Below are 25252 nucleotides of genomic sequence, written 5' to 3'. Positions count from 1 at the left end.
GGGTCTTTGAAACCCCAAAGCCCACCCCCAGTGACACACTTCCTCCAAAAAGGCCACACCTCTTAACTCTTTTAATCCTCTCAAATAGTGCCACTTCCTGATGATCAAGCATTCAAATATATGAGCCTATGGGAGGCCATTCTTATTTCCATTCTTATTTATAGTAACAAAACAAGACAGGAACTCTCAAGGACACTTTTCTGGGCTAATGCACCTTAAAGTCCCTATATTTTCAGCTAAACCCTTACGGCACAAATCAAACATACCCAGGAACAGACTCTTGACATTGTCTTACCCTGCACGAATATGCGGAGGCCCCCAAATAAAATCCCCTTCCAGAGAGTTCTGCCTTAGAAATGCTCTTCATGGTCTCCTTGCCCGCTATTCACTCTGCTCTCTCATGCCTGGCTGTGTTTACTTCAGCTACGCACCCACTCTGTTGCTATCAGATTTTTCCTGGGAGAGGTTTCACACCGTTCTGTCAACTTCTCAGACCTCCTTACCAGACAGATTGGAACCAAGACAAAGGCCGGTGATGTGTGAAGACCACACCTCGGTCACGGCTTAGGTAGGGTTATCCCTAGATCTCTATTTAAAGCTACACCTCAAGTCAATGCCCAAAGATGGCAGACTTGGATGGGGGCATCACTGGGTCTCTATTTGTCCTTCTTCCCAATGTGGCCAGGCTGAATGGATCTCTTGCTGCTGTCACTGTTATTTATCTCTATGACTGGCTCATTGCGGGCGGGTAGCTTGTTGGGGCTGATAAAGCCCGGGCTTTGACCATAAAAAAACAAAAACAAAAACAAAAACAAACAAACAAACAAAAAAAACCCACAGGATCAATTATGTTCCTTGGGTGGCCACATAGCTATCACCTTAGGGCTGCCTGTTGGCTCCAGGGCAAAAAAATGCTCTCAATTAGTTCAGGCTTTGGCTAAGATCTGGGTAGACGCTTTGATTTACTCTCAGGACAACTCTGTCCTGTTAGTTTCCACTTTATTTAGGGGTAAGGTCTGTGCCTTCGCCAGGCTGGGAGTGTAATGGAGCCTGAGGTGTCAGTGGGGACAGAGCAGTATCTAAGGGAAGTCTTAATGCCAGGGATAAACTCCTCCGTGCTCTGGGTCTTGGTGGGTGGGAGGGTGCTGAAGGGCAGGGGCTGCATATCTGCTCACTGAAGCTATGCCTTCATAGATAGGTGTAACAAATAGCCACAAAAGTGCCCGCTGCGGTCCTGGGTTGCGAGACTATTGCCCCAGATGCTGTCTGGTTGGGTCTCAAGCCCTTCCTATAATTCCAGCCTGCCTGTAAAGATAGGTGCTGGAACCTGACCATCTGTGGAGGCCCTGGCCACCGTTCCAGACTGCTCCACTCTCTGCTTCTGGTCTTCCTTCTGCTTGGGGACTGGGTCCTGTTCATCTCATCTCATTTAGGTCCCATTTTAGCTCTTTAGAACTCTGGGCTTGAGGGGTTTTGTTTGTTTGTAGTGGTTTCTCCATCTGCTGTGTGTTTAATACTGGCTACAGTCCGTGTTTCATAAATATGAATTTTGTTCTGTTTTCAACACCTAAGATCAGTAACTAGAACCCCCACACACACCCATTGAGGTACTCAATGCAGATTTGTTGAAAGAGTACATATATGAATGTTAGAATTTTAAAATGTATTGAGCAACAACCGGCCTTCAAAAGTCCTTCAAATCTCTTTTTAATTTCTCTCTCTCTCTCTCTCTCTCTCTCTCTCTCTCTCTCTCTCTCTCTCTCTGTGTGTGTGTGTGTGTGTGTGTGTGTGTGTGTACGCATGCCAAGCTCTACTATGGAGGTCAGAGGAGAGCAGGCAGATTCTTTTCTTCCACATCGTGGTTTCCAGAGGTCAAACTCCGGTCATTAGACTTGCCTACAAAAACTTCTCACCAGCCCTCAAATCTCTTTTTAATTAAAAAGTAATCCACCAAGAAGCAGAGCCTAACCCCCCTCCCCGACTTTTGTAAATGGCTGGACACTGACTTGCTTCCAGTGTTTAAAACAGAAACTTCTGAACTGGTGTAAGTTAGCAGTAGAGTTCTTTCCTGCATTCAAGGGCTTGACTTTGATCCTCAGCCCTGAAAAGAAAGAAGGGAGAAGCAGGAAGGGAGGGAGAAGGGGGGATGAGGAAGAGGGGAAATGGGGAGGGACGTTCTGTGCCTACCCTGGCAGATGCACTCTTTATGCAAACCATCAAGGTCGGCACCATCAGCTATGATGAATGTGCACCCCTGCAATGACAGGATGAGAAAGTATTCATCTATGATTTTCCTTTCTCCTTATCACCAAAAGAAAATAGAGAAGATGTTGCCATTTGGCCATGAAGACATCAGAAGAGCCACCTGAGGGACAGTTATGGAATGTTTGATGGGTATTTTTTAAAACTATCCCAATCTGAAAGACCAAAGCAAGCCCGAGAAATGGTCACAGACAGAAAACTCTGGAAGGCATGACCACTAAAGGCACTGGGGTATCCTAGAGGAGATCCCGGGGCAAGAAAGGGAGATCAGTGAGAAAACCGATGACCCCTAAGCCTGGAATTTAATTACAAGTGGCGGGCCAGAGTTAGTGTCCCACCTTTGATGAATACAGAATGCTGTTACAGAATGTCGCCATCAGGAGAAGCTGAGTAAGGAGTTTGTGGGGATTCATCTATGCAATCTTTTTCCTTTTCTCTCTCCATCTTCTTCCCTCCCTCCCTCCCTCCCTCCCTCCCTCCCTTCCTCCTTCTTTCCTTCCTTCCTCCCGTTGTTTGTTTAAGATAGGGGTTCCTGTATTACAGGCTGGTCTTAAAGTTGCCACCACGCAAGCATAGCCTTGAACTTCAGTATTCGTCCCTTCGCCTGCAGGTGTCAGGTGGATGCCACCACACCAGACCTGATGCAGTGCTGGGGACAGAAGCTGGCCGTCCTGCACGCTAGGCAAGCCCTCTACCGATTGGTCACATCCCCAGGCCCTATCTCTGTAAATTTCCTACAAATATAAAATTACTTCAAACTGAAAGCTCACGGAAAGATGAAAAGAGGAGACAGTGGTTCAGCTTGGTTGCAGATCACAGGCTTAGTATGCCTGAGGCCAAGCACCAGTACTATTTCTTAAAGCACAGATAATGTGATGTCATCTGTTGCCTGTTCAGAGATAATAGCTGCTGGAAGTTTCGGCACCCAATATTACCCACCCTTTTCGTGTTTAAAAGCTTATAATTTGGGATATTATATCATTTTCTCCCTAAAACTAGAAATAAAATGTGGAAGTAGAGGTATAAATTAGCAGGAGGATACTTGCCTGGCACAGATGACCCCCAAAACTGCCAAAAGAAAATAAGATATTTTTAAAATTAAAATTAGACAGTTTTAATGGCCACAGCACGGGGCCACTCCTCATCGACTGTTCTGTAGTTTCACTTGTTTTCACCCCAAGTGTCTCTCAGGGGGCCTTCCTCGCCCCTACACATTTGTGGCATAAGTCTTTTCAACGGCTGCACAGTGTCCCATAGCGGACGTCTTAGTCTGGACTTGTTTGATCGTAAAAGATCGAATGCCAGCTCGAACGAGTTCAGGCAAGAAGGAGACCTGAGCATAAACATGAGTGAGAAGGCAGCTGCTGAGTCCAGGGACAACCGAGGCAGGGTGGGAGTCCCACGTTCTCTCTGCAGGTGTCAGGTGTTTGCTTCCGTGCACAGGGCAAGAATCAAGGCCTCCGGGCCTATGTTACATCTTTAGATTGGCTCTTGTCTTAGTTAGGGTTTCTATTGCTGCGAAGAGACACCATGACCATGGCAACTCTTCTAAAGGACAATATTTAATTGAGGTGGCTGGCTTACAGTGCAGAGGTTTTGTCCTTTATCATCATGGCGGGAAGCAAGGCAGCACCCAGGCAGCCATTGTGCTAGAGAAGGAGCTGAGAGAGAGTTCTCATATCTTGACAACATCTTGGCAACAGGGAGTGGTCTCAGACTCTGAGCATAGCCTGAGCATATGTGAGACCTCAAAACTGGTCTCCACAGTGACACACTTCCTCCAACAAGGCCACACCTCCTCATAGTGCCGCTCGCTCTGGGGGGTCATTTTCTTTCAGGCCCCCACAGCTCTCTATGGCAATGCTAGTTACAAACTTTATAAAGGCTCTGAGAGGCCTGCTGAGGGCCAGTGGACACACCAATTCAACCAACTGCGGGCCAGGGAGGCAGGCTTCTAACAAGGGCCCTGCAAAGAGAGTCGGGGGCTAGGGGTGGCTGGGCTACACGTAAGGTGACCCCGGAAAAGGATCTGCACTGGGCAGGTGGTGTTGGGGTGTGGACGGACCATAACTAACCTAAGCATTCCATCCCTGGATTACTTTCAGCTTTCTGCTCAACAATGTTGCCTTACACACCCACCTGCACACACTGTTAAAGCGTTAGTGTTTTATGGGCTGGTGTCCTAAAACGGAATTGCTGAGCCCACAAGAGCTGCGCTTGCTGCCAATTTTACTTTAGATGGCGATTGCGGGCTTCACTCTTGCCAGCTGTGTGAGGGTGCCACCTCTTCACTCTCTCTCTCTCCAGCTGTGTGAGGGGGTCACCTCTTCACTCTCTCTCTCTCCAGCTGTGTGAGGGTGCCACCTCTTCACTCTCTCTCCAGCTGTGTGAGGGGGTCACCTCTTCACTCTCTCTCTCTCCAGCTGTGTGAGGGTGCCACCTCTTCACTCTCTCTCCAGCTGTGTGAGGGTGCCACCTCTTCACTCTCTCTCTCTCCAGCTGTGTGGGGGGTCACCTCTTCACTCTCTCTCTCTCCAGCTGTGTGAGGGGGTCACCTCTTCACTCTCTCTCTCTCCAGCTGTGTGAGGGGGTCACCTCTTCACTCTCTCTCTCTCCAGCTGTGTGAGGGTGCCACCTCTTCACTCTCTCTCCAGCTGTGTGAGGGGGTCACCTCTTCACTCTCTCTCTCTCCAGCTGTGTGGGGGGTCACCTCTTCACTCTCTCTCTCTCCAGCTGTGTGAGGGGGTCACCTCTTCACTCTCTCTCTCTCCAGCTGTGTGAGGGGGTCACCTCTTCACTCTCTCTCTCTCCAGCTGTGTGAGGGGGTCACCTCTTCACTCTCTCTCTCTCCAGCTGTGTGAGGGGGTCACCTCTTCACTCTCTCTCTCTCTCTCCAGCTGTGTGAGGAGGCCACCTCTTCACTCTCTCTCCAGCTGTGTGAGGGTGCCACCTCTTCACTCTCTCTCCAGCTGTGTGAGGGGCCACCTCTTCACTCTCTCCAGCTGTGTGAGGGGGTCACCTCTTCACTCTCTCTCTCTCCAACTGTGTGAGGGGGTCACCTCTTCACTCTCTCTCTCTCTCCAGCTGTGTGAGGGGGCCACCTCTTCACTCTCTCTTCAGCGTTTTTTAGTTTTCTATGATCTGGTTAGAAAAAAAAAATGTTGGTTTGCATTTTTAAAATGATTTATCATGGCACTTGAGTATATTTTTCTGAAGTTTGTTAGGCTCTCATTTCTTTTTCTTTTCTGTGATTTCTCTCCCCCTTATGAAGCTGTTTTCAATAATATTCCCTGTCTTCTAATGACTCATATGGAGGTACTTCGAATTCAGGGGATTTTTATCCCTTATCTTTATATATGTTGCAAATGTTTTCTCCTAGTCAATGACTTGGTATAAAAGTTTAAAATTTTATATGTGTGCATGGTTCTGGGAACCAAATCCAGGGCCTCTGTGTGTGTGCGCCCATGTATGTATGTACCTGTGTAGGTCAGAATTTGATATCAATTATCTTGCTCTATCATTCTCCAGTTTGCTTTGTGTGTGTGTGTGTGTGTGTGTGTGTGTGTGTGTGTATGTGTGTGTGTGTGTGTGTTGTGTGTTATGTATGAGTGGTATGCATACCAAGTGGTGTACACTTGGGCGTATAGGGAGTGTGCATCAATGGAGATCGGAGGAGGATGCTGGGTACTGTCCTTTCTATTACTCTCCACTGTATTCCCTTGAGGCGGGGTTTCCCACTGAATCTGAAGAGCACCATTTCCCCACTAGGCTCTTAGACTCTGTTTCTTTTTCCAACCCTGTTTAATTTTGTTTGTTTTCCCCTTTGGAACCAACTGGTCAAATTTCTCTTCCTTATCTCTCCAAGTTGCACTTACTTCTAGATAAGTAGGTTAGGGAAAAATCATTCATAATGTTGGCTTCCTTTCTAGGGCAGTATATCACCTTATTCTTCAATTCGTCTATTATGTCCCTCAATAAAGACAGTTTTTATTATAATAACTCTACATTTTCTTTTTCATTTAGTTTTTATTTATAATCATAAACTTAACTCTGCAATTTACATAGACTTGGAGGGAATAAGCTAAATATGGACCCTAAAGAAACACAATGAGAGCTCACAGATTATGGGTATTGTGAGCAGAAGGGATGAAGGGCAATCCCCTGAGATCCTGAAGAATGGTCTGCTGCTAGCGACACACATGTCAGAAGACTTAGAGATGCCTGTGGTTAGCAAGGGTGACCTTGCTGCTCTTGCTGTTTCTGGACCCAAAGTGTTTCATGGCTTCCGCAATGCTCCTGCCCGGGTTCATTCTCCCAAAGACCCAGGCCATCCAACCACTCAGGCTTAGCAGTATAGGCAAAAAAATGAGCAACCATTTGTGTTTGGTCCAGCGTTTTCCATGGATGAGATACCAGATCCTGGATGCTTCAGAATGAAGTTCCCATCCTGATATTTCTCCCCATAGATGGACTTGCCACCAATGTCACCATAGAGTGTGAAGTTGCTGCCCTGGCCAAAGAAGCCTGGAATGATTCTACGAAAGGAAGAACCCTTGTAACCAAATCCTTTGTCTCCAGAGCCCAGGGCTGAAACTTCTGCTGCCTTTGGAACTCTGCCCGCAAACATCATGAAGGAAACACCGCAATGACAAAGAACACAGTGGAGTTGACCATGGCCGATAGCACATGGTTACAGGGGACAGAGCCGTGTGCTTTCTTATCCCCATATACTTTATAATTTTTCTCGTTGTTGCATTATAGTTTCTTTACCTCTGTGTTTTATAACCGGGAAAGTTTTTAATTTTGTCTTGTAGTCAACCTACTTACTGAACTCCATTATTATTTTAATAGTTTTACGCTAATTATTCTAAATATTATAGATTACTAATGGAAGACATATAGTAAGGGTTATTTTGATTTATTAATACTTTTTTCTTGACTTAGGCCTCAACACTGTAGTGGCCGGAGGTGGCGTTTCTCTTTGGTACCCTCTGAGACATGATTGACTTTGCTGGCCAGCTGGAAGCCTCTTGATCATGGGTGTAGCTTCACCATTTGTGGGGATTCAGGGCAGTAATCTCTTGAGGCTGCCTCTACTTACCAGAATATAGTCTTCCTCCAAGTGTAGGTTTCAAGTTTCTCATGGCCTGAGGTCTCATATCATGAGGCAAGTGGACAGTGACTCAAGGTGAGCCCTCTGGGGATGATCTGCCATGCCATGAATGTCAGCAAACACCTGAGACCATCACAGCCTGTGTCTTCCCACACTTCCCCTCTGGTTCTGCCTCTACTGGAAACCTGGGCTACTCAATCCCGTAGTCTCCCGTTTCCAACTCATCACCCCTAGTGCCTCTTGCTTTCCTTGGCTCTTCTCTAACTGATCTACCAAAGTCTCAACTTGTGCCTTTTGTCCTTCATCACCCCAGATCTGACCAAGAGACTAGAGAAAGTGAATACGATGGCGAGAGAGGTTAGCCACCCCCCTGCTCTGAAGGCAGACTGCTGCATCTGGTGAAACAGTAGGGATAAAGAAGCAAGGAGAGGGGCTTGAGAGATTGCTCAGTGGTTAAGGACTTGTGTTGTTCTTACAGAGGACCCGAGTTCAATTTCCAGCACTCACATCAGGCAGATTACAACTGATTGTAACTCCAGCACCAGGGGATGGCCCTAACCTCAGATGCATGTGTACTGGACCAGGCACTTGGATATGTGGAGTCAAAGGGTGCAGTGGGATAATCCTTATGTACTCGGTGAATATGTTTTGCCCTCATTGGTTTAATAAAGAACCAACTGGCAAATAGCTAAGCAGAAAGAGGTTGGGTGGGAGAGTAAGACTGAGAGAATGCTAGGAAGAAGGTGGGCGGAGTTGGCAGTCACATGCAGAAGAAGCAGAAGGTGAACACGCTGTGCTGAAAAAAGGTAGCGCCACATGATAGAGTGTAGATAAGATATATGGATTAATTTAAGTTATAAGAACTAGTTAGTAACAAGCCTAAGCTATCAGCAGAACACTTATAACCAATAATAAGTCTCCATGTGGTTATTTGGGAGCTGGCTAGTGGGATAAAATCTCTGCATACAAATGGGAGGTCATTTGGTGAGCAGGAAGAAGGAGGGAGGGAAGGGATGTCTGAGTAAAATGATTCATGCAGAGTTGGCAATGAAGGGAAAGGAAAGGACACTAAAACAATCATTCTTTTTATTTGAGATTGTCTTTTGTTCTTAATGCTAGCTAAAAATATGTTGTAGTCTGGGGGAGAGGGCTTGGGAAAGGGTTCAAAACATCTCGTCCAGGAGCTGAAACCTGGCCATTTGAGTGAGGCTTGTCTCTTGGCATCTTGAAGCCTTTTTAAAGATTTATTTTAATCTATGTGTTTAATGTGTGTGCACAGGTAGGTGCAGGCACCCATGGAGGCCTGAAGAAGGCATTGGATACCTTGGAACTGCAGTTACAAGTGGTTGTGAGCCACCCTGTCTGGGTGCTGTGAGCTAAAATCTGCTCTGGAAGAGCACTAAGTGTTCTAACCTGCTGAGTCTTACTCTGCCTCTGTTGGCCTCTGAACAACAGTCAACAAGCACAGGCAAGCACAGGACATGTTTGACTGGATTTCTCATCTCCTACTGAGTACCTTCCTCTTCAGACCTCAGGAAAAACTGGAGCTCCTTGGTCACATAAGAAACATATTACACACACACACACACACACACACACACACACACACACACACACACCTCAGCCTAAACTGCACCTCAGAACCATGCAGGTAGTGTTCCTACACAACATACCTAACCTGGGTAAAATGGATTAATAAAAAATACTGCAGGATTCCTGGATTCCCGGTGGCAGAAACACTGCAGGTCCCTAGGCGGTGGCAGCAGGCCATGTGGCGGCAGGCAGCTGGCAGCCGGTCCCGAGAGAAGTCAGTCAGTCCCAGGCAGGGACGGTGCAGTTCCCTCAGTGGCTGCAGCAGGCCACAAGGAGAGACAGACAGATGGGCGTACCACAAGACCTCACTGCTGCAGGTCTCCGAGGTGGCTGGTCTTGGGCGAGAGACACACAGCAGCGGGTGACAGACAGACATATAGACACGCCATGCAGGGTGAGGTTGGATATTTATTTAGTGGGTTTTGGAAGTATGGAAGGGAAGAGGGAGGAGGAGAAGAGACAGAGAAAAAAAAAAACAAAATCCCCTAAACTGTGTGACAAAGCGAATCCCACCTGCCTGAAGTTGCTTCCGGAAGGTATTTTTGTCAATGATGAGAAGCAAAGCTAACAATGGAGCACTCACCAGTCTAGACTAAGGGAACTGAAGAACCCTGCCAGCTAAGCACGTCATGCTCATCCAATGGAATCTTGAGAAAATGATCTGTCGTTTTTGCAACGAGTTCCAAATGATTCAACAATATGCATATCTCCACATACCTGTACATACATAAACTCTGTGTATGGGTATCTATGCTTACAGAGTTAAAGTATGTGTGGCGAATTGTGAAGGACTGGTGGTGGCTCTTGATTATAGGTGACAAGGGTTCATTACACTCCTCTTTCATCTTATACGTAAATGTGAGCTTTGTGAGGTCTGGGGAGACAGCGCAGTCCGTAAGGCGCTTTCTGTGGCCTGACTGATCCCAGAAACCGTACGAAAAAGCTGAGTGTGGTGGTGCACGCTTGTCACCTCAGCCATGGGGACGTGGAGACAAGTGGGTCCCTGGGGACCACAGGACAACCAGTCTAGCCCATGTTGAGTTCCAGGCCAGTAAGGTGCTCTGTGTCAAAACACAAGGTAGAAAGGTAGAAAGCTCCTGAGGAAGACACACACGCACACGCACACAAGCACACATGCATGCATGTACACACACATGTACACGCAAACAACTTTTTAAGTACACGCTAAGCACATGCTCTAACACGAAGCTCTATCACTCACCTAAACTTCTTTTCAAAATAACGAGCTGGAGGAAAGGTCGCCTGTCGTCTCTATTCGGGTGCAACAGTGACCCCTGCTTCTGAGCAGTTGAGCCCACTCCTGGGCCTCCACCTGAAGAAGAGCTCCCTCTTCCTTTGCCCTGTTACTAAGGACACAAGACTGTCCCGCAGATGCAAGAATCTCCAAAGGGACTCAGAAGAAAGTACAGGCCAGCATCGTTGGGGTTTGGCAGTGAAAACAGCAGGCAGCTGCCGGGGGAGGGCAATGGACACGAGGAGGGGACGTTAGGCCTTGTGAGTGAGAGGCAAAGAAAGGGTGAGGTTTGGCAAAGCAGCCTGTGAGCAGATGCGTGGGGTAGAGAGGAAAGAGAGGGACGGGACAGGGTGGGGGAAGGAGGGGGAGAGGTGGGAGAAAATCCAGAGCGCGTTAGGGCAAGCAGGCTGAGGAATTTAGCAGTGTCCGGACAGGGGAAATGGAAAAAATGGACTTTGTGAGTTAGGACACAGAGAGTCCGCGAGCTCTAGAGCAAACTCCTGTGTTTGTCCCCTCCACAGGCAGCGAGGATCCGGAGGGCAGTGACCGCAGAGACTTCAGGGCACAGACAGGGTGTAAAGAGAACACTGCCACGTCTAGACTTGGCCTGAGACCAACCCTCCTACCTTTGGCCTATCTTCCAGGCCCCAGAATACGTTCCTTTACTGCCACTTTCAAAAACTAGTGACAATTTCAGAGAAGCGTCTGTTTCAAGTTTGTCTCAGGGTCCAACTGGGGAGTCAGATCACTTTGAGTGGGTATTTTAGTAGGGTTGTCCATACATATAAAATATATGTTATGTGCACACACAATACTACAAAACTTATTCAACTACCAATATCAAGAATGGGCTTCCCATGTATCCCCCTCAAAGACAAATATTATGGCTTGAATGTGAAATGGCCCATACAGGGAGAAATTTAAAACATGCATTTATTATTGATGTGTGCATGCTCACGTTCGCGTACACATGTGAGGTCAGAAAGCAGCTTGCGGGAGTTGGTTCTCTCCTTTCACTGAGCGGGTCAGGCACTGAACTCAGGCTGCTGTGTTAGGTGGCAAGTGGCCTTACCTGCTGAGCCATCTCACTGGGTCCAAGAAGGTTATTTATTTATTTATTTATTTTCCATTGTTAGAGATTGAACTCAACCCTCATATGTTCTGGGTAAGCCCTCTCCTGCTGAGCGACACCCTCAGTCCAACGGGGAAATTTTTAAGGATTCGGATCACGTATCTGAGACATCTCAACAAGTCCACTCTGTATAGGAAGCCAGCTGGTAACAGTTAATAGTCCTTAACTATTAGGAGACTAAAATCAACACAGTGTTTTCTAAGATTTCTATTTATTTATTTACTTCTTATTTATTTAATTTTTGGTCTTTTGAGACACAGTCTCACTATATAGACCAGGCTGACCTGGAACTCACAGAGATCCACCTGCCTCTGCCTTCTGAGTGCTGGGATTAAATGTGTGCACCACTACTACAACTGGCCCTATTTTTTATTTTGAATTGTGGGCGAGGGGAGGCAGGTAGTGGGGTAGCCCATGAGTGTGAGTGTCCTCGGAGGCCGGAAGAGGGCATCAGGTCCTCCGAAGCTGGCATTGCAGTTGTGAGTTAGCAGACATACAGGCTGGGTACCAAACTCCGATCCTCTGCAAGAGCCCGATGCATTCTTAAGATGTGCTGACTTGGGAACTGGAGCGTCAACGCATCTTGTGTTACATGACGAAAGGATAAGAAAGAGAAGGGAACGAAGGGATCACTGTACACACAAACATAGTTATAAGGAAACAAGGAATAAATACTCATGTCAACTACAGACTTAGCAACTGGTCACATTTATGACTCTCATCCACTACCAGGTCTGTCTTCCCTTCGGCCCCAGGAAGCATGTCAGCAGTTTCTGTTCTTTCCTGGTTGGGTGACCAAACCTTGTTTTCTGAAGAGACCAACCCAGGTCACTAATTTAGCCCTGCTTACTTTTCCATTGAGTTTAACCACTTCAATCGTAGCACGGCAATACTAAGAGCCGCCCCCAGGGGATTCTCAGAACTCCAGGCATCCCATGCAAAGCTCCTGGAACATTCAAAACCCTTCCTCAGGTTGTGTTTCCTGTTCCTGCTTCAGGGTACCCTGGCTAGTTCCCATTCTCTTCAGCGAGTTCCTAACTTGTGTCCACAATTGCCTGGCGGGGTGAGCTTCAGGTAGAGCCACGATGGCCTTTGCCATTTTTTTTTATATCCCTTAGCGGCAATATCAACCTTTGATCCTCTGCCTGCCGGAGGGTCAAATTCACAGACAGTTTAAGCTTAAAACAAATGGTAACAAAGCCGAACTTTGCCCGTTCAATAACAAACACGTAGACACCCAGAAGCTTGATACCGCATTTTATCAGTAGGTGGCTTTCCTGTCACACTCGTGTGGGAACTTTCATTCCCAACTAAAGGAAACACATAAAGCCTGGGCGAGATTTTGCTGGGCAATTATTATACCCCGCTGGGAAGTAAGGGGACTCTGGGCATCTGGCTGGTGGCTGTCTGGGGCAGGCTCCCTGTGCTGGCAGCGCTGCAGAAGCTTGTTAAGGTAAGAGAAGGTGGACCCGAGAGTTGCCTGTAGAAGGAAATGCCCCTGCGTCTCCAGGGATGCTTAGAAGGTGGACAGAAGGTTTGAGACAAGCAAGCAGGCTTTTAGAAAGAGGTCCCGGCTACTCCTAAAGACTCAGTAGCTGTACAGTTTGATAGATGGGAAAATTAGATTCCAACTTGGGTGCCAACAGCAGAAATAAAAGGGATCTGTGCTCATTGAAAAAATTAATTGAAATAAACATATAAATTTGTACCTTGGTTTTAAAATTTATTGTAGTATATTCAATATTCTATTTTAAAAATAGACCTAGACGTATAGAAAATTAACCAGATTTGAGCATTGAGAATCAGGTCCCAGGTACTATAATTTAAGGTTTCTATGGGCCAAGTATGGTATTATACACACCTGAAATCAGAAGGCTGAAGCAGGAAGATTGTGAGTTCAAGGGCAGCCTGCCTGATACAGTGAGATCTTGTCTCAAGAGAAACAAAAGAAGTTAATAGGTCAATTAGGTTAGATGGTACCAGAATTGGCCACTATATCAGAATCACTGTCAGACATTTCCCTGTAACCGAACAACTATGGAGACAATGCTGAACTTGCTGTAGAAAGGAGTCCCTATTCCAAGTGCCTCATAAATTGGAATCATAGCCATCCGTCTTGACAGGAGTGCTGGGATTGCAGATGTGCCGCCACATTTGACTTCTTACGTGGGTTGGGGTGCGGGGTGCGGGGGGGGGGGCGAGTGTTGAATTCGGTTATCCCGTTTGCATGGCCTTGGCTTTTGCTCACCCACTGGTGCCACCTCTCCAGGCCTCCAGGTTAAAAGAAAAACCCAGTTGCATCAAAGGAGAAAGTCTGTGGGGTTGGGGCAGCAGATGGCACCATTGTTTTCTAGCCCCGTCCGATCTCATCAGAGAATTGCAGATTGTGCAGGATTTGGGAGGGGGATAAAGGCAGGATTTAGTCTACACCAATCAGATGCTGCGCCCTCCACTACCAGCAGGGAGCAGAGGCACACGGGGCCAGGTGTAATCTGAGTTGGGCATGGTCCAGAAAGGGGAGAGATGTTAACTAAATGTACTTGGTCAAAGTGTGAGAAAATGGAACCTGATTCAGCAGGGGACTTAGGTGTTGCAGTTTTCCTGAGTTTTTATCTTTTAGAAAGCCAATTCTTCTATAAAACTTCCCCCAAGCGCCACACTCCCTACTCTCACTGCATGTCTCTGTCCCACTTTCAGAAGACTTACGGTAGGGATCCCGATGACCCAGCTTGCGCACAAGTCTCATAATCCCTAAAAGGCAGAGATTTTTTCCCCCCCTTTCAAACCTAGTTGGTTATTTTCAACAGCGCCCTCTGGGGGTTCAGGTGAGATGCACAGCTCCTAAGGAGCCTGGCCCCAGGCCCTGTGTCGAAGTGCAGCGGGAAGCTGGACTCTTGGCACATGTCTTGCCTAGAGTGACCTGGTTCCCACAGTTTCTGCTTCGTGTGTTCACATTCACAGCCAAGCCTTTTCTCCAGCTCCCAGATTGGAAGACAGAATGACTAGAGATGGGGCCGCCTCTACTCACCTCTCTTGCCTACTCGATGGCTTTCTCCTGGGAGTCGCCATTTCCTGCCTGTCTCTGAGTTGTTAGTGATGCCCTCGAGGGCAGGACATTTGGGAAATGAAGGCATGAAATCTCAAACCCAACAAACCAGTTCTTCATTAGCAGGGCTGGGAGCAGTCTTTAGAAAGAGGCCTGACATGGGGCTAGAATGCCTCTTCAGAGCTGCCACTTTTTTATCTGTGTGCCCTCCTTGCCCCCCACCAAGCAGAACCTGAAGAGGATGTGTATACAGACAGCTTATCTGGGGAGCAAACCCCCTTTATGTGATTACGGGGTGACGAAAGAGTGTTTTCACTAATCACATGGCTCACTGCCATACAGAGAAATTTTCTTTTTACAATTTAAAAGGGACAAGAAGAGCCAAGTGTGGTGGCGCACACCTTTAATTCCAGCACTGGAGAGGCAGAGGCAGGTCAGTCTTCCACGCAGGACCACACAGTGAGACCCTGTCATTATATATATGGATGAGAAAATCGCACAGGGAATACACCTCATCGACAAGACACGTTAACTACACTGTGTTTCCATTTAATTTAGATCCCAGTTTCGAGAGTCAAGCAGTTTCCTTGGGAGGAAGGTAGCCTCTGCATATGAAGTCTAGTAAGAGCTCACGGCATACCTTTCTATACGTTCTTAGGAGGGATGACTTGGCCAAGCCCCCAGAGATTCTGAAAGGTATGGGATGGCCCTGCTTACTAGATGGCAGGGTGCTGGTGATCTGTCCTTGGGTACCAACCTCTTAGGGGTGCTCTGTGGTTTGGAATTCAGTAATCGAGGTCAGTAACTCACGCATGTAGTCTGAAAGTGTATGGCAGATAATGCATGGCCTTCCCTCTTGGGAGAGGATCACTTTGTATGTCGTTTGCACAGCAAAACAGGACACTCATCCGGGCCACCATTGGGAATCATTTCAGACGTGACTGACTGTAGTCAAATGGAGAGGATAGAGTGGGAAAGGATGTGCTATTGAGTTGGTCACGTTGCTCACCACTACCGACCCCACATTATCATTTCAGGAAGTGCACTAGGCTCACTTCAGTACTGCTAAGAGAATGATGAGGGCCAGATTGTGTCTCAAGGGGGGTGATACTGGTCAGAGAAACATCCCAGAAAGTGTTGGCTCTTTTGTGCTGGCAGGTCTACCCAGTATCAGAGAGCAGTGGGGTGCTGCAGCGGTCCCAGCGGGCTGTGACAATGGGACACATTGAAGCCAGGAGGTACAGGTAGGGCTGAGGAGGGGGCGGCTTCTCAGATTACACCAGCAAAGCTGGGCTGGAAAGACTAGAAACCAGCCGCTAAGGGTGTCTAAGCTAACGTCAAAGAGGTCAACTAGCAAGTCTTCTGTAAATCTTTATACATAATTCTCAGCCCCAAGTACCAAGTTAGAACTTACAGTTCTCCTAGATGGGAAGATTAACTCTCCTCCAGCATGACACAATTCTCAAAGTGTAACTCATTCTGTAATGATTATATGGTTATAGGTGTTTTTATAGGTTTTTGGTTTTTTGAGTTTTTGTTTTTGTTTTGTTTTTTGAGACAGGTTTCCCCGTGTAACCCTGACTGTCCTGGAACTCTTTGTAGATCTGTCTTTCTCTCCGAGTGCTGGGATTAAAGACATGTACCGCGACGCCTGATTTACATATAGGGATTTGTTTTTATGGGCTATGGCACCATCTACTGAGCGCCATTCGAGTCTGGTTTGAGTCTGTGAAATGGGCACAGCAAACCAAGGCGTTTTCTTTTCAGGACTCTCTTGGTCTTCAGTGCTCTGGGTGCCAGAAGCCGGGCATAAAAAAGAAACACAGCCTCAGCCCTCAAGATTCAGGGAAGGAGATGGCTGGTTTCTTTAAAGCCTCGCCCCACCCCCCACAATTGTCCCGTTACCTCCCTCGGGCGTTCACCTTCCTAGTCCCTTTCTGAGCAGTCGTTATGTAATTTTTTCTAAACATAGCTCCATCACTAACAGCCTGGTGTCTTCTCTCAGCCTGTTTCTCAGCCTGGAAACAGGTATCTCGTGGTAGTGGGGTGGCCGACTGCCCCTGCAGACCATACGCAGATGTGTCCTATTGGTGAAACCTTGGGACGCTGCGATACGTTAAAGAATCTCAGAAGAAAAATTTTGTATGTCATTCGGTTAAATGACATTTAAAAGTCAACCAACTAATCTTTTAGCTCCAGTGAGCTTTAAAGACAGCAAATACACGAAAAACCTGGAAGGAGTCTTGTCCTTCGCGTGATTTCTTCTCTTCCTGGAGCGGCACTTTCTCCCCTGGTTTGGGAGCGCGGGAGGGAGGCGGCTGGCGCCTTTTCACACCGTTTGCCTCCCTGCTCCACCCAGGGTCCAGGAAGGAAAGATCAGATGACAGCAGGGATCTGTACCCGGCTTATATTGGGATGAACAAGTTATCTCCGGGGTGCCTAGAGTCTAGGGGCACCCTCTACTGGAGCTGAGCCAGGCCTGGATAAGGAGGGCTAAGGAGGCTGCGCCCAAGCTCTCCCCGCCTCCGCGCTGTCTGCCGTCGGGCCCCGCCCGGCGCAGCCCTAACGCAAGCACCCGAGTGTGTAAGGCACATCCGGGTGTCGGAGGCAGAAGGCCGGTTTTGGGGGGTTCGGGAGAGTATCCTGGGAAACAGGGGCAGGGCGCCAACTCCAAGCCAGAAGCGCGAGCACAGCACCAGGTTGAGACTGCGCACCAGCCCAGCCCTCGTCTTGGAGCCCCCTACCGGGTCGCTTTGGGGTAAGAGGAGGGTCTTCATCGCCGTCACTGGGGCACTGCACGCCAGCGCCAACTGCCCGGTTTGGGTTGGCCTGGCGTGGCTCCTGTGCTGGGTCCTTGGAATGTGGGTGGGGAAGGAACATAGTGTCCTCTAGACAACTCTGCGGCCAAGAGGAACCAGAGATGGATCGATTGATCTCCCTGTCTCGGCCCCGGGTCGTCTGCACCCGCCACCCTCTAGCTACTTCCCGCTTTCTCCGTGCGCGCCTACAGGAACAAGGTGCTTTATTTTCGCAACGGGAGGCCCGGGGTTGTTCACGCGGCCTCGTGGCCTCTAGGTGAAACTCACTAGAACAACTCACTAGAACTAGAAACAGTGAGTTGGCACTCACTGTTCACTGCCCGCGCATTTTCACAGACGGGAACTGAGACCCCAGGAATGGAAGGAACTGGCCCTAGATCACTTCGTAGCCCAAGGCCGAGAATGAATCAAAGCCTTTCATCCAATTTTCTAGCCTCGGCTGTAGGCTCTGCGCGGTCCAGATCCTTCTTCCGACCCTGCCCTACGTTCTCCTCCCTCCTTCCATGACCTCCACTAGGCTCTGCTCTCAGGGTTTTGGCAGAGTCTCCTCCGTGCCTGCTGCTTTTGGATAGGATGCTGAACAGCGGTGAGGCCTCGGGTACAGCCGCTTGAGTGTAAACGGAGCCGGGGTTAGTGGAGACCGGATTGACCTCGGTGCTGGGAAAGGAGAAGGTCCAGGCAAGGTGGCGGCACCGTGGGGGTCGACTGGGGATGGCAGAGCTGCGGGGACCTTGGCAGAACCAGGCCTGAAGCCACCCCGGCGCAGCGTCTGGAGGACAGTGTGGCTTTGTCTAGGTGGTGCCGCCTCAGCCAATAGGAGCGCGGTTTTGGCCGAGCCCCCTTGGTCCCCGCCCTCTTGCCGGCTGGAAGGGACCGTGGCTCTGGCCTGGGATTGGCTGTGAGGTTCACAGCCACGTCGGGGGCGCGGCGTGGAGGAGGAGGCGCCTGTGTGACTCCACCATACTCCTTGCCTGCTGGAGGGCGCCGAGATCCCGTGGGTTCGCGCATCTGGGTGGGGCCCCAACGTCATTTTCCCTATCCCTGTGGCTGCCCCTTCCAGGAGGAGGCGGCATAATACCCATCGCGTGTTTTTCCAGCCAGTGAGCCAAAGTCGGCCCATAAGTCAGCAGGTGCAGAGTCACTGTCTAGCCCAGAGGTTCCCACTTGGAAGAGTTGCAGAGGCTTCCTCTTGCCAGGATCCTTTGTGACGCAGCAGATGCCTTTCTTTCAACATCAGATTCGTTCTGAAGCACGGGACATAAACACCCTAGCAGGCCAGGCAGCCGAACGGAGACATTCATGTATCGTTCATGCTTTCTAAACAACACATCTCGAGAGGAAACCTAGAAGTCAGTCATTCATCACCTGAGTCCTGTTCGTGGGTGTTCACAGTGCAGGTGGGACCGAAGGTTAGCTAGGACTTGTGAGTAGTTGAGAACAGAAATATCTCCAGTATACCCCATTCGGTGACTGCAATTACAGAAGTTTGGAGGGAGACTGGGGAAAGAGGGAGAGGTTTTATTGTTTGGTTGGTTGGTGTTTTTTTGTTTTGTTTGTTTTGTTTTGTTTTGTTGTTGTTGTTGTTGGTGGTGGTGGTGGTGGTGGTGGTGGTGGTTTCTTTTTTTTTTTCTGTGAAGAGGGTTGAAGCCAAGGCTTCATGCATGATAGGCGTTTACAATCGAGGTATATCTTTAACCTAATTTCTATTATTTTCAGATAATGTTCCACTCAGTTTCCTGGACTGACCTAGGACTTCATATAGTCCAGGGAGGTCTTGACCCCACCCCCCCACCCCCTGCCTCAACTTCTGAGTAGCTGTTGGGAGACTGATTTTTGCTATAGGCAATTAAGAAGGGTAGCTTGGAGGAGGTTTTATTTGTGCCCGTTAGGTGTGAAGTAGATCCGATTTTGGTATAGGATAAGGGAGGCACAGGAATGAAGAGAGATGGGATAGCAAATGGTTTAGTAAGCGCTGGTAAGAACACAGATCCTGTGGATGCCTTCACAGGTGGACTACAAAATCAGCTCCTCAAAAGTCAGGTGTGGATGGAGGAGGGGGAGCCCCCAGCCCTCAGGACTTAGGGAGAGGGAGAGTCATGAGCTAAAACTGAGTACTCGCTGAAGACCCCACCAGGCTCCGATGGACAATTCCAAATGTGGTTTGCAGTACAAAGTGACAGAAAAGGACTGGTATGCCCCTTGAGTTCTAGGATTAAAGCTGGGACCACCACACCTGGCTTAAAACTCCCTTAATTCACTTGGCTTTGGGTCTCGAAGATGCAGATAAGATAGAAAGAATGTGTAGAAGGTTGTCGCGAGGGACCAAGAAGGAAAGCAAAAAAAGGAAACAGGAAGTGGACAGAGAAATTACCAGGCTGGGGTGTGAAGGACTGAGGTGATGGAGCTCTGGAGATGTAGCAGTGTTATGAAGAGTTTCCAGGCAGAGGAACAAGAAAGGCTGACCCTGAAGCTGCAGTGAGCCAGGAGATGTTCCAGAGACAGCAAGAAGGCCACCATGACAGAGACCCAGTGAACAGAGATGAGGTTAAAAGGACGATGGGGTCAAGGTCATGTAGGGTTTGGGGCAGTCTGTACCAATTCGGGCTTTAGTTGTTAAGGGAATGAGATGCAAGAGTGAAGTGGTATGATGCCTGTTTTGCAGGACTGAGCATCCTGCGTGGAGACCTTGATGGGTCCAAAGAGCTGACTTGGGAAGCTGTTGCAATACTGCAGGCAAGGAGGGGCGAAGGCTTAGATGATGGCGGATCCTAGCTAGCTCGTGAAGGGGACGTCAGTAAGATTTGCCAACAGCTGGGCTGTGGAATGTGCAGGAAATCAGAACACAGGCACACTCGGGACAAATTAAACTCGGCATACCCAGTCAAACCTTCAAAGGGACGGTTGTATACCTAAGCCTGGAGTTTGGGGCAAAGGCTGAGCTGGAGATAAACCTTAGTGTGTTGGCAGCAAGTAAATAATATAGCTATGAAAGCTCGCCTATGGTAAGAACAGACCAGGCTGGAGCCCTGGAGAGCATCAGTAGGTGATCTTGCCCTTGACACGCAAGCCCTGGTCTCCCGGGCATAGAATATCCTCTTGGTCTGACTATTGTAGTTATAGTGATTTTGAAATCTCTGGTAACATTTTCTCTTGGGAAAGCATGGATGAGTGATGGAGAATGGGAGGCACGTGTCACCTTGTCATTATAAGGTCAACAAGAAAGCATTCCCTGAACGTAAGGCAGACAAATTCATGATAGTGTTCTGCAGGATCCACCTTTGACTACCTACCCTCAGCAGGTGTTAGGTGTCCAGCTCATAGAGGCTGATTTTCATTCTTTCCTAGGGGTCATCTAAGTCATCCAGGGTCAGGGGTCAGGTCATCCCCCTGGGTAGCCGCAGCTGTGGAGACAGAATCCTGTGGGCCGGACCAAGTGGGAGAAGAGGAGGGTTAACAGAATAGACACACTGAAGTGACTACTACACACTGAGTCTCCTGGGCAGATTGAGGTGCCGGTGTTAGGTGTGTCTCTGCAAAACCTCTCCGTGCAGCTAAATCCTTGGCTTTATTGACTCCATTGAGATTTGGTGTGTGTTGTGTCTGCATTTGTGGTGGAGTCTGGTGAGAATGTGTGGGTACCATCTAACGTTCCTGTGTAACCCTATGAGGCTTCCTGTCCAGACTCTCTCCCAAAGGAATGGTGGGCACCTCTTTGAACAAAGGCTTTTACTTTTTATTTTTTGGTTTTTCGAAACAGGATTTCTCTGTGTAGCCCTGGCTGTCTTGGAACTTGCTCTGTAGACCAGGCTGGCCTCAAACTCAAAGAGATCTGCCTGCCTCTGCCTCCTGAGTGCTGGGATTGTAGGCGCTACCATACCAAGCTCCTGATTTGGACTGCTTTGAAATGGGAGGAGAAATGGGGTTCATCTTGGGTTTCCCACAGATTATGCATTGATCTCTGAAGGGAGTGCTCATGAGCATCTTTATTTTGTGACAACATCCTATGGATTTGGTCCCCCCAGGTCAGACCCTTGTGCAGTGGTCTTGAGTTACAGTGGTGCTTGAGTTTCAAGGCCAACAGAACCCCCAGGCTGTATGAGACCTTCCTTTTTCTGGAACCACCTGCTTCCCATCACCATTTCTGTTCCCAAACCTGAAGGTAGAGAACTTCCTGTTCTTTTACAGAGCGTGAATTCCAGCTGGTGGTATTAAGACAGCAACAGCAACTGGGGGAAAGTCCTTAGGTATGCCATGATAGCTCTGTGTTCCATAAACCTAGTCCAGGCTGGGGGTGGAGTTCAGCGGCAAAGCACTTGCTTAGTATGAGGCCCCGCCTACCACCCTGTGTATGAGAGACAGTATTGTAAATGGGCATACTTCAAAGGCCTGAGTTTTTATGCGCTTTAAGCTATTTTGACTGTCACACTTCCCATTTTGCTGACTCTAAGGAAAACTAAGTTGAAAGCAACCCTCTATTTGGAGACTCTGTTGAGGCATTTTTCTTGTGCAGGCATTGAGCCAAGGGCTGGGGAAGGGCTTTAATTGCGGACGGGCATTTGAAGTCTCCCAGGACAGTGAGCAGGCTTCGGTTGTGGTGGGAGGAAGTGGAGATGCGGGTGTTCAGCCAGCTGTTCAGCACATGGCTTCCTGTAGAGAATGAAGTTTCTGGCTTGGATCTTCCACAGGGACCAAGTTGGGCTCTGTTCTGCTGCTGCCTGCAGGGACCTGCCACAGTGACTTCATTATGGGCCACATGGTGCCTTCTTACCCACAAGGAAGGTTGCTCCTTGGTTAATCTCCATTCAGCCTCAACAGAGGCAAGCTTGGTGCCTCCTCTGGTTGTCTTGGGCACTGATTGTTACTGAAAGTGACCAACAGGATGGGCAGGTCCTCTGGTCTCATAGAGGGAGATTAAGTAAATAAACAGCTTAGCAGGGGCATTAAAGACAATGGGCCTACAGGGTCATGCTGTGCATTGCTTGGGAGCTCTCTAAAAAGGGGGGGGGTGACTTTGCAAGGTTTTGTGGCTCTAACAGAATACCTGAGGCTGATACTTTTCAAGACAAGAGGTTCAGTTTGACTGTGATTCTGAGAAGTCCAAAGCTTAGGGCTGATGCTCAGCTTCCAGTGAGGGCGCCATGCTGTTGATAGCCCAACAGAGGTGGGGTGAGGTGGGAGCTGGTTTGAACGTGGCAGAACGTAGCAGAAGGGTTCTTCCAGAACAGCCTGTTCTTAGGGTAATTCATCCAGCCCCGGAGAGTGACGTCTCCTGGGGACCAGCACTAATGGTCCCTAATTACTAAACCACTTTTTTTTTTGTTGTGTAAAGACAGGAAGAGTGTAGAATGAAGGGGGCCTGCTTGTTGGGGTATCTGTCCCACCCGGTACCCCATAGCCAGCATGCCCCAAAGAGAAAATCACACACAGGACTCCATAAGATTATAAACTGATTGGCCCATTAGGTCAGGCTTCTTATTAGTCCTTGTAACTTATATTAATCCATTATCGTTATCTATGTTAGCACACGGCTCAGTACCTTTCTCAGTGTGACAGCTCACATGTTGCCTCTTTGGTGATCTGGGCAGGAATGGCAGAGGGAGCTTCCTGCTTCCCAGAATATTCCTGTTCTCATCGCCCCACCTCTACTTCCTGTCTGGTTGACCCACCTATACTTCCTGCCTGGCCAATCAGCGTTTAATTAAAATACATGATTGACAGAGTACAGACAATTCTCCTGCACCAGAAGAGCTTCATGTGAGGTCAAGGCTGCTTGCTCCAATGTGTGTTCCTCCTGCCTTGATTTCCCAAGTGTTGAGAATGTAGGTATGACCACGCCTGGCTCCTAGTTACCTCTTTGTTTTAGTTTTGGTCTCGTTTTCTTATATAATCTCATGAAACTCAAGTTGGCTTTGAGTTTTCTCTGTAGCTGAAGGTGATTTTGAACCCCTGACCCTCCTTCCACTGTGTCTAGTCCCTAATTACCCCATGTCATTGCCCCAGTGACAGTCAGATATTAGTCTTAGTGACTTGGCTTAAATGTGTGAAGATCTAGATTCCATCTCTAGCCTTTTCTCCCCTCCATTTCAATGTGAGTTGTCTAGGAGGCAACCATATTCAAATCACAATAGGTAATGAAGAGCAGCCACTCCAAAGACTGAAGGGACAGAAAAGCCCTCCCAGCCTCAATCACCCAGGAAGAGGGAGAGCAATGGCCAAGGGCTCTGAGACTAGAGAGAGCCGCCTCCCCAGACATGCAAGAGACAAAGTTGGAAAGCCAGCAGATTAAGGCTGTGTAGAAAGGCAGTTAGAGGCCAGCAGAGAAGGCGTAGGTAAGCGAGGCCAAGGCAGGATTTGCCTCTGGCTGTTAGAAAGATCTTTCTAGCCGGAAGTTCTCAGAAAGGAGAGTACAGAAGAACCACCACCATCAAATTCAAGAGCAGTACTAACACAAGTCAAAGGGGCCCTGTCTGCCTGTCCTGGGAATTCAACAGCTAAACACCTCTGCCTGCCTCCTGAGCATTGTCTAGGCAGGCTTGTTGACTAGCATAAGGCTCCCATGATCTAGATATGGTCTGAGCCTTAACTCGAGTTGTAAAGTTTGAAGGGTTGAAATTTAACCAGCTATCCTTTTTCACTATGAAAATTAGTAAACATTTTGTTTTCTAACTTTTTTTTTTGTTTTGTGTATGAGTGTCTTTGCCTGCATGCATATCCCTGCACCACATGCATTCCTGGTGCCAGAAGAGATCAGAAGAGGGTGCGGGATTCTTTAGAACTGGAGTTAGAGATGACTGAGAGCTGCCATGTGAGTGCTGGGAGTTGAACCTGGGTCCTCTGAAAGAGCAGCCAGTGATTTTACCACTGAGCCAGCTTTCCAGATCTTAAGTGAACTATTTTTTGCCTTCAGAGGAAGGGCCTTTGGGAGCTGATCCAGATTAGCTAATACCATCAGGGTGGAGCTCCCTAGTTGAATCTTGATGGCTCTATAAAAAGTCTGTGTGCCAGGTGTGGTGGCGCATGCCTTTAATCCCAGCATTCATAGAGGCAGGCAGATCTTTATGAGTTTGAGGCCAGCCTGGTCTACATCTTGAGTTCCAGGCCAGCCAAGGCTACATAGTGAGACCCTGTCTCAAAAGGAAGGAAGGAAGGAAGGAAGGAAGGAAGGAAGGAAGGAAGGAAGGAAGGAAGGAAGGAAGGAAGGAAAGAAGGAAGGAAAGACAGAAGATGTGTAGTTAGTTCCTGCTACTGACTACTGACTTATGATGTCTTGATGTATCGTGAAACCCGGGACTCTGCCAGCTAGTCCCTAATGTGCACCTTTAAGTTTGGAATAAAAATGTGGGCCAAAAATTAACCTGTCAGCTTTATAAAGTTACTCGGTATCAGGTACTTTATTAATTATCATAGAAAATTGACTAATGTACTGGCCTCATGGCTGACCGTCAGTTGCGTTTGGGGTGGCCTAGGGAGAGATTTCTCCCTGCTGAGATCTTATTATTAACAAGATGTGGCAAGCTACAGTCGTTTCATAAAGGAGAGGCCAGGAAGAAAGACATCTGCATCCAGGTCTGATCACCTGGGCTCCAGCCGTGTGGATCCTCCCAGCCTCTCCTCCTATTCTTTGGCCAGAAGTTGTTACTGCGCCAGAGCAGGCGCTAACACACATGCTGAGCCACAGGCACCAATGGAAGCATAGCGCAAGCTGAGGAGACCTCTGCTACTCTTCGTTGTCTGAGGATTAAAGCAGCTAAACGGCCCCAGCTGCCCCTGTGCTGAGCATTGCTTTGGTTGATTAGTCAGTTGCCATAGTGCAAGCCCGGTCGCCATAGCGCAAGACCCGGTCTGGGTCTGGTTTGTATACATGACACCTAATCATCATGGTGCTGGGAAGGCCTTAGGCGACACCAAGTGACATATGACCTAGTTGTAGCAGTTTGACTTAACCTAAAATGGGTAAGGACGAGGGAGTGTATGTGTGGTCTTCGTTTTTTTCTGTGTGCAGGTTTTGTTGTTGGTGATGTCTTATAGCCCA

The 25252-nt window shown here is 48.3% G+C and overlaps 1 protein-coding gene and 1 long non-coding RNA gene across 5 annotated transcripts in view; one reads left to right on the top strand and one right to left on the bottom strand.

Moving 5' to 3' along the window:
* Positions 1-3360: 3360 nt before the first annotated feature.
* On the bottom strand, positions 3361-10707 carry LOC146895622 (uncharacterized). The gene is made up of 2 exons (XR_015736587.1): positions 10191-10707; positions 3361-5403 (listed from the first exon to the last, which is right to left on the bottom strand). It is a non-coding gene; the product is annotated as an uncharacterized LOC146895622 (long non-coding RNA).
* Positions 10708-12618: 1911 nt separating this feature from the next.
* Bdh1 (3-hydroxybutyrate dehydrogenase 1) overlaps positions 12619-25252 on the top strand; it is a 39265-nt gene continuing 26631 nt past the window's right edge. The window contains exon 1 of one of the 4 annotated variants that reach the window (XM_048453976.3): positions 12619-12808. The gene's annotated coding sequence lies outside the window, so the exon portion shown is untranslated. Of the gene's footprint in view, positions 12809-17023; positions 17160-18474; positions 18630-25252 lie in introns of those variants that run through there. The other 3 variants (XM_048453977.3, XM_048453978.3, XM_085685405.2) reach the window with 3 other exon arrangements.

The sequence above is a fragment of the Myodes glareolus genome, chromosome 2, assembly GCF_982192425.1.
Source record: "Myodes glareolus chromosome 2, mMyoGla1.1, whole genome shotgun sequence".
Taxonomy (NCBI): domain Eukaryota; kingdom Metazoa; phylum Chordata; class Mammalia; order Rodentia; family Cricetidae; genus Myodes; species Myodes glareolus.
This window is presented reverse-complemented; position numbering and strand designations above follow the sequence as displayed.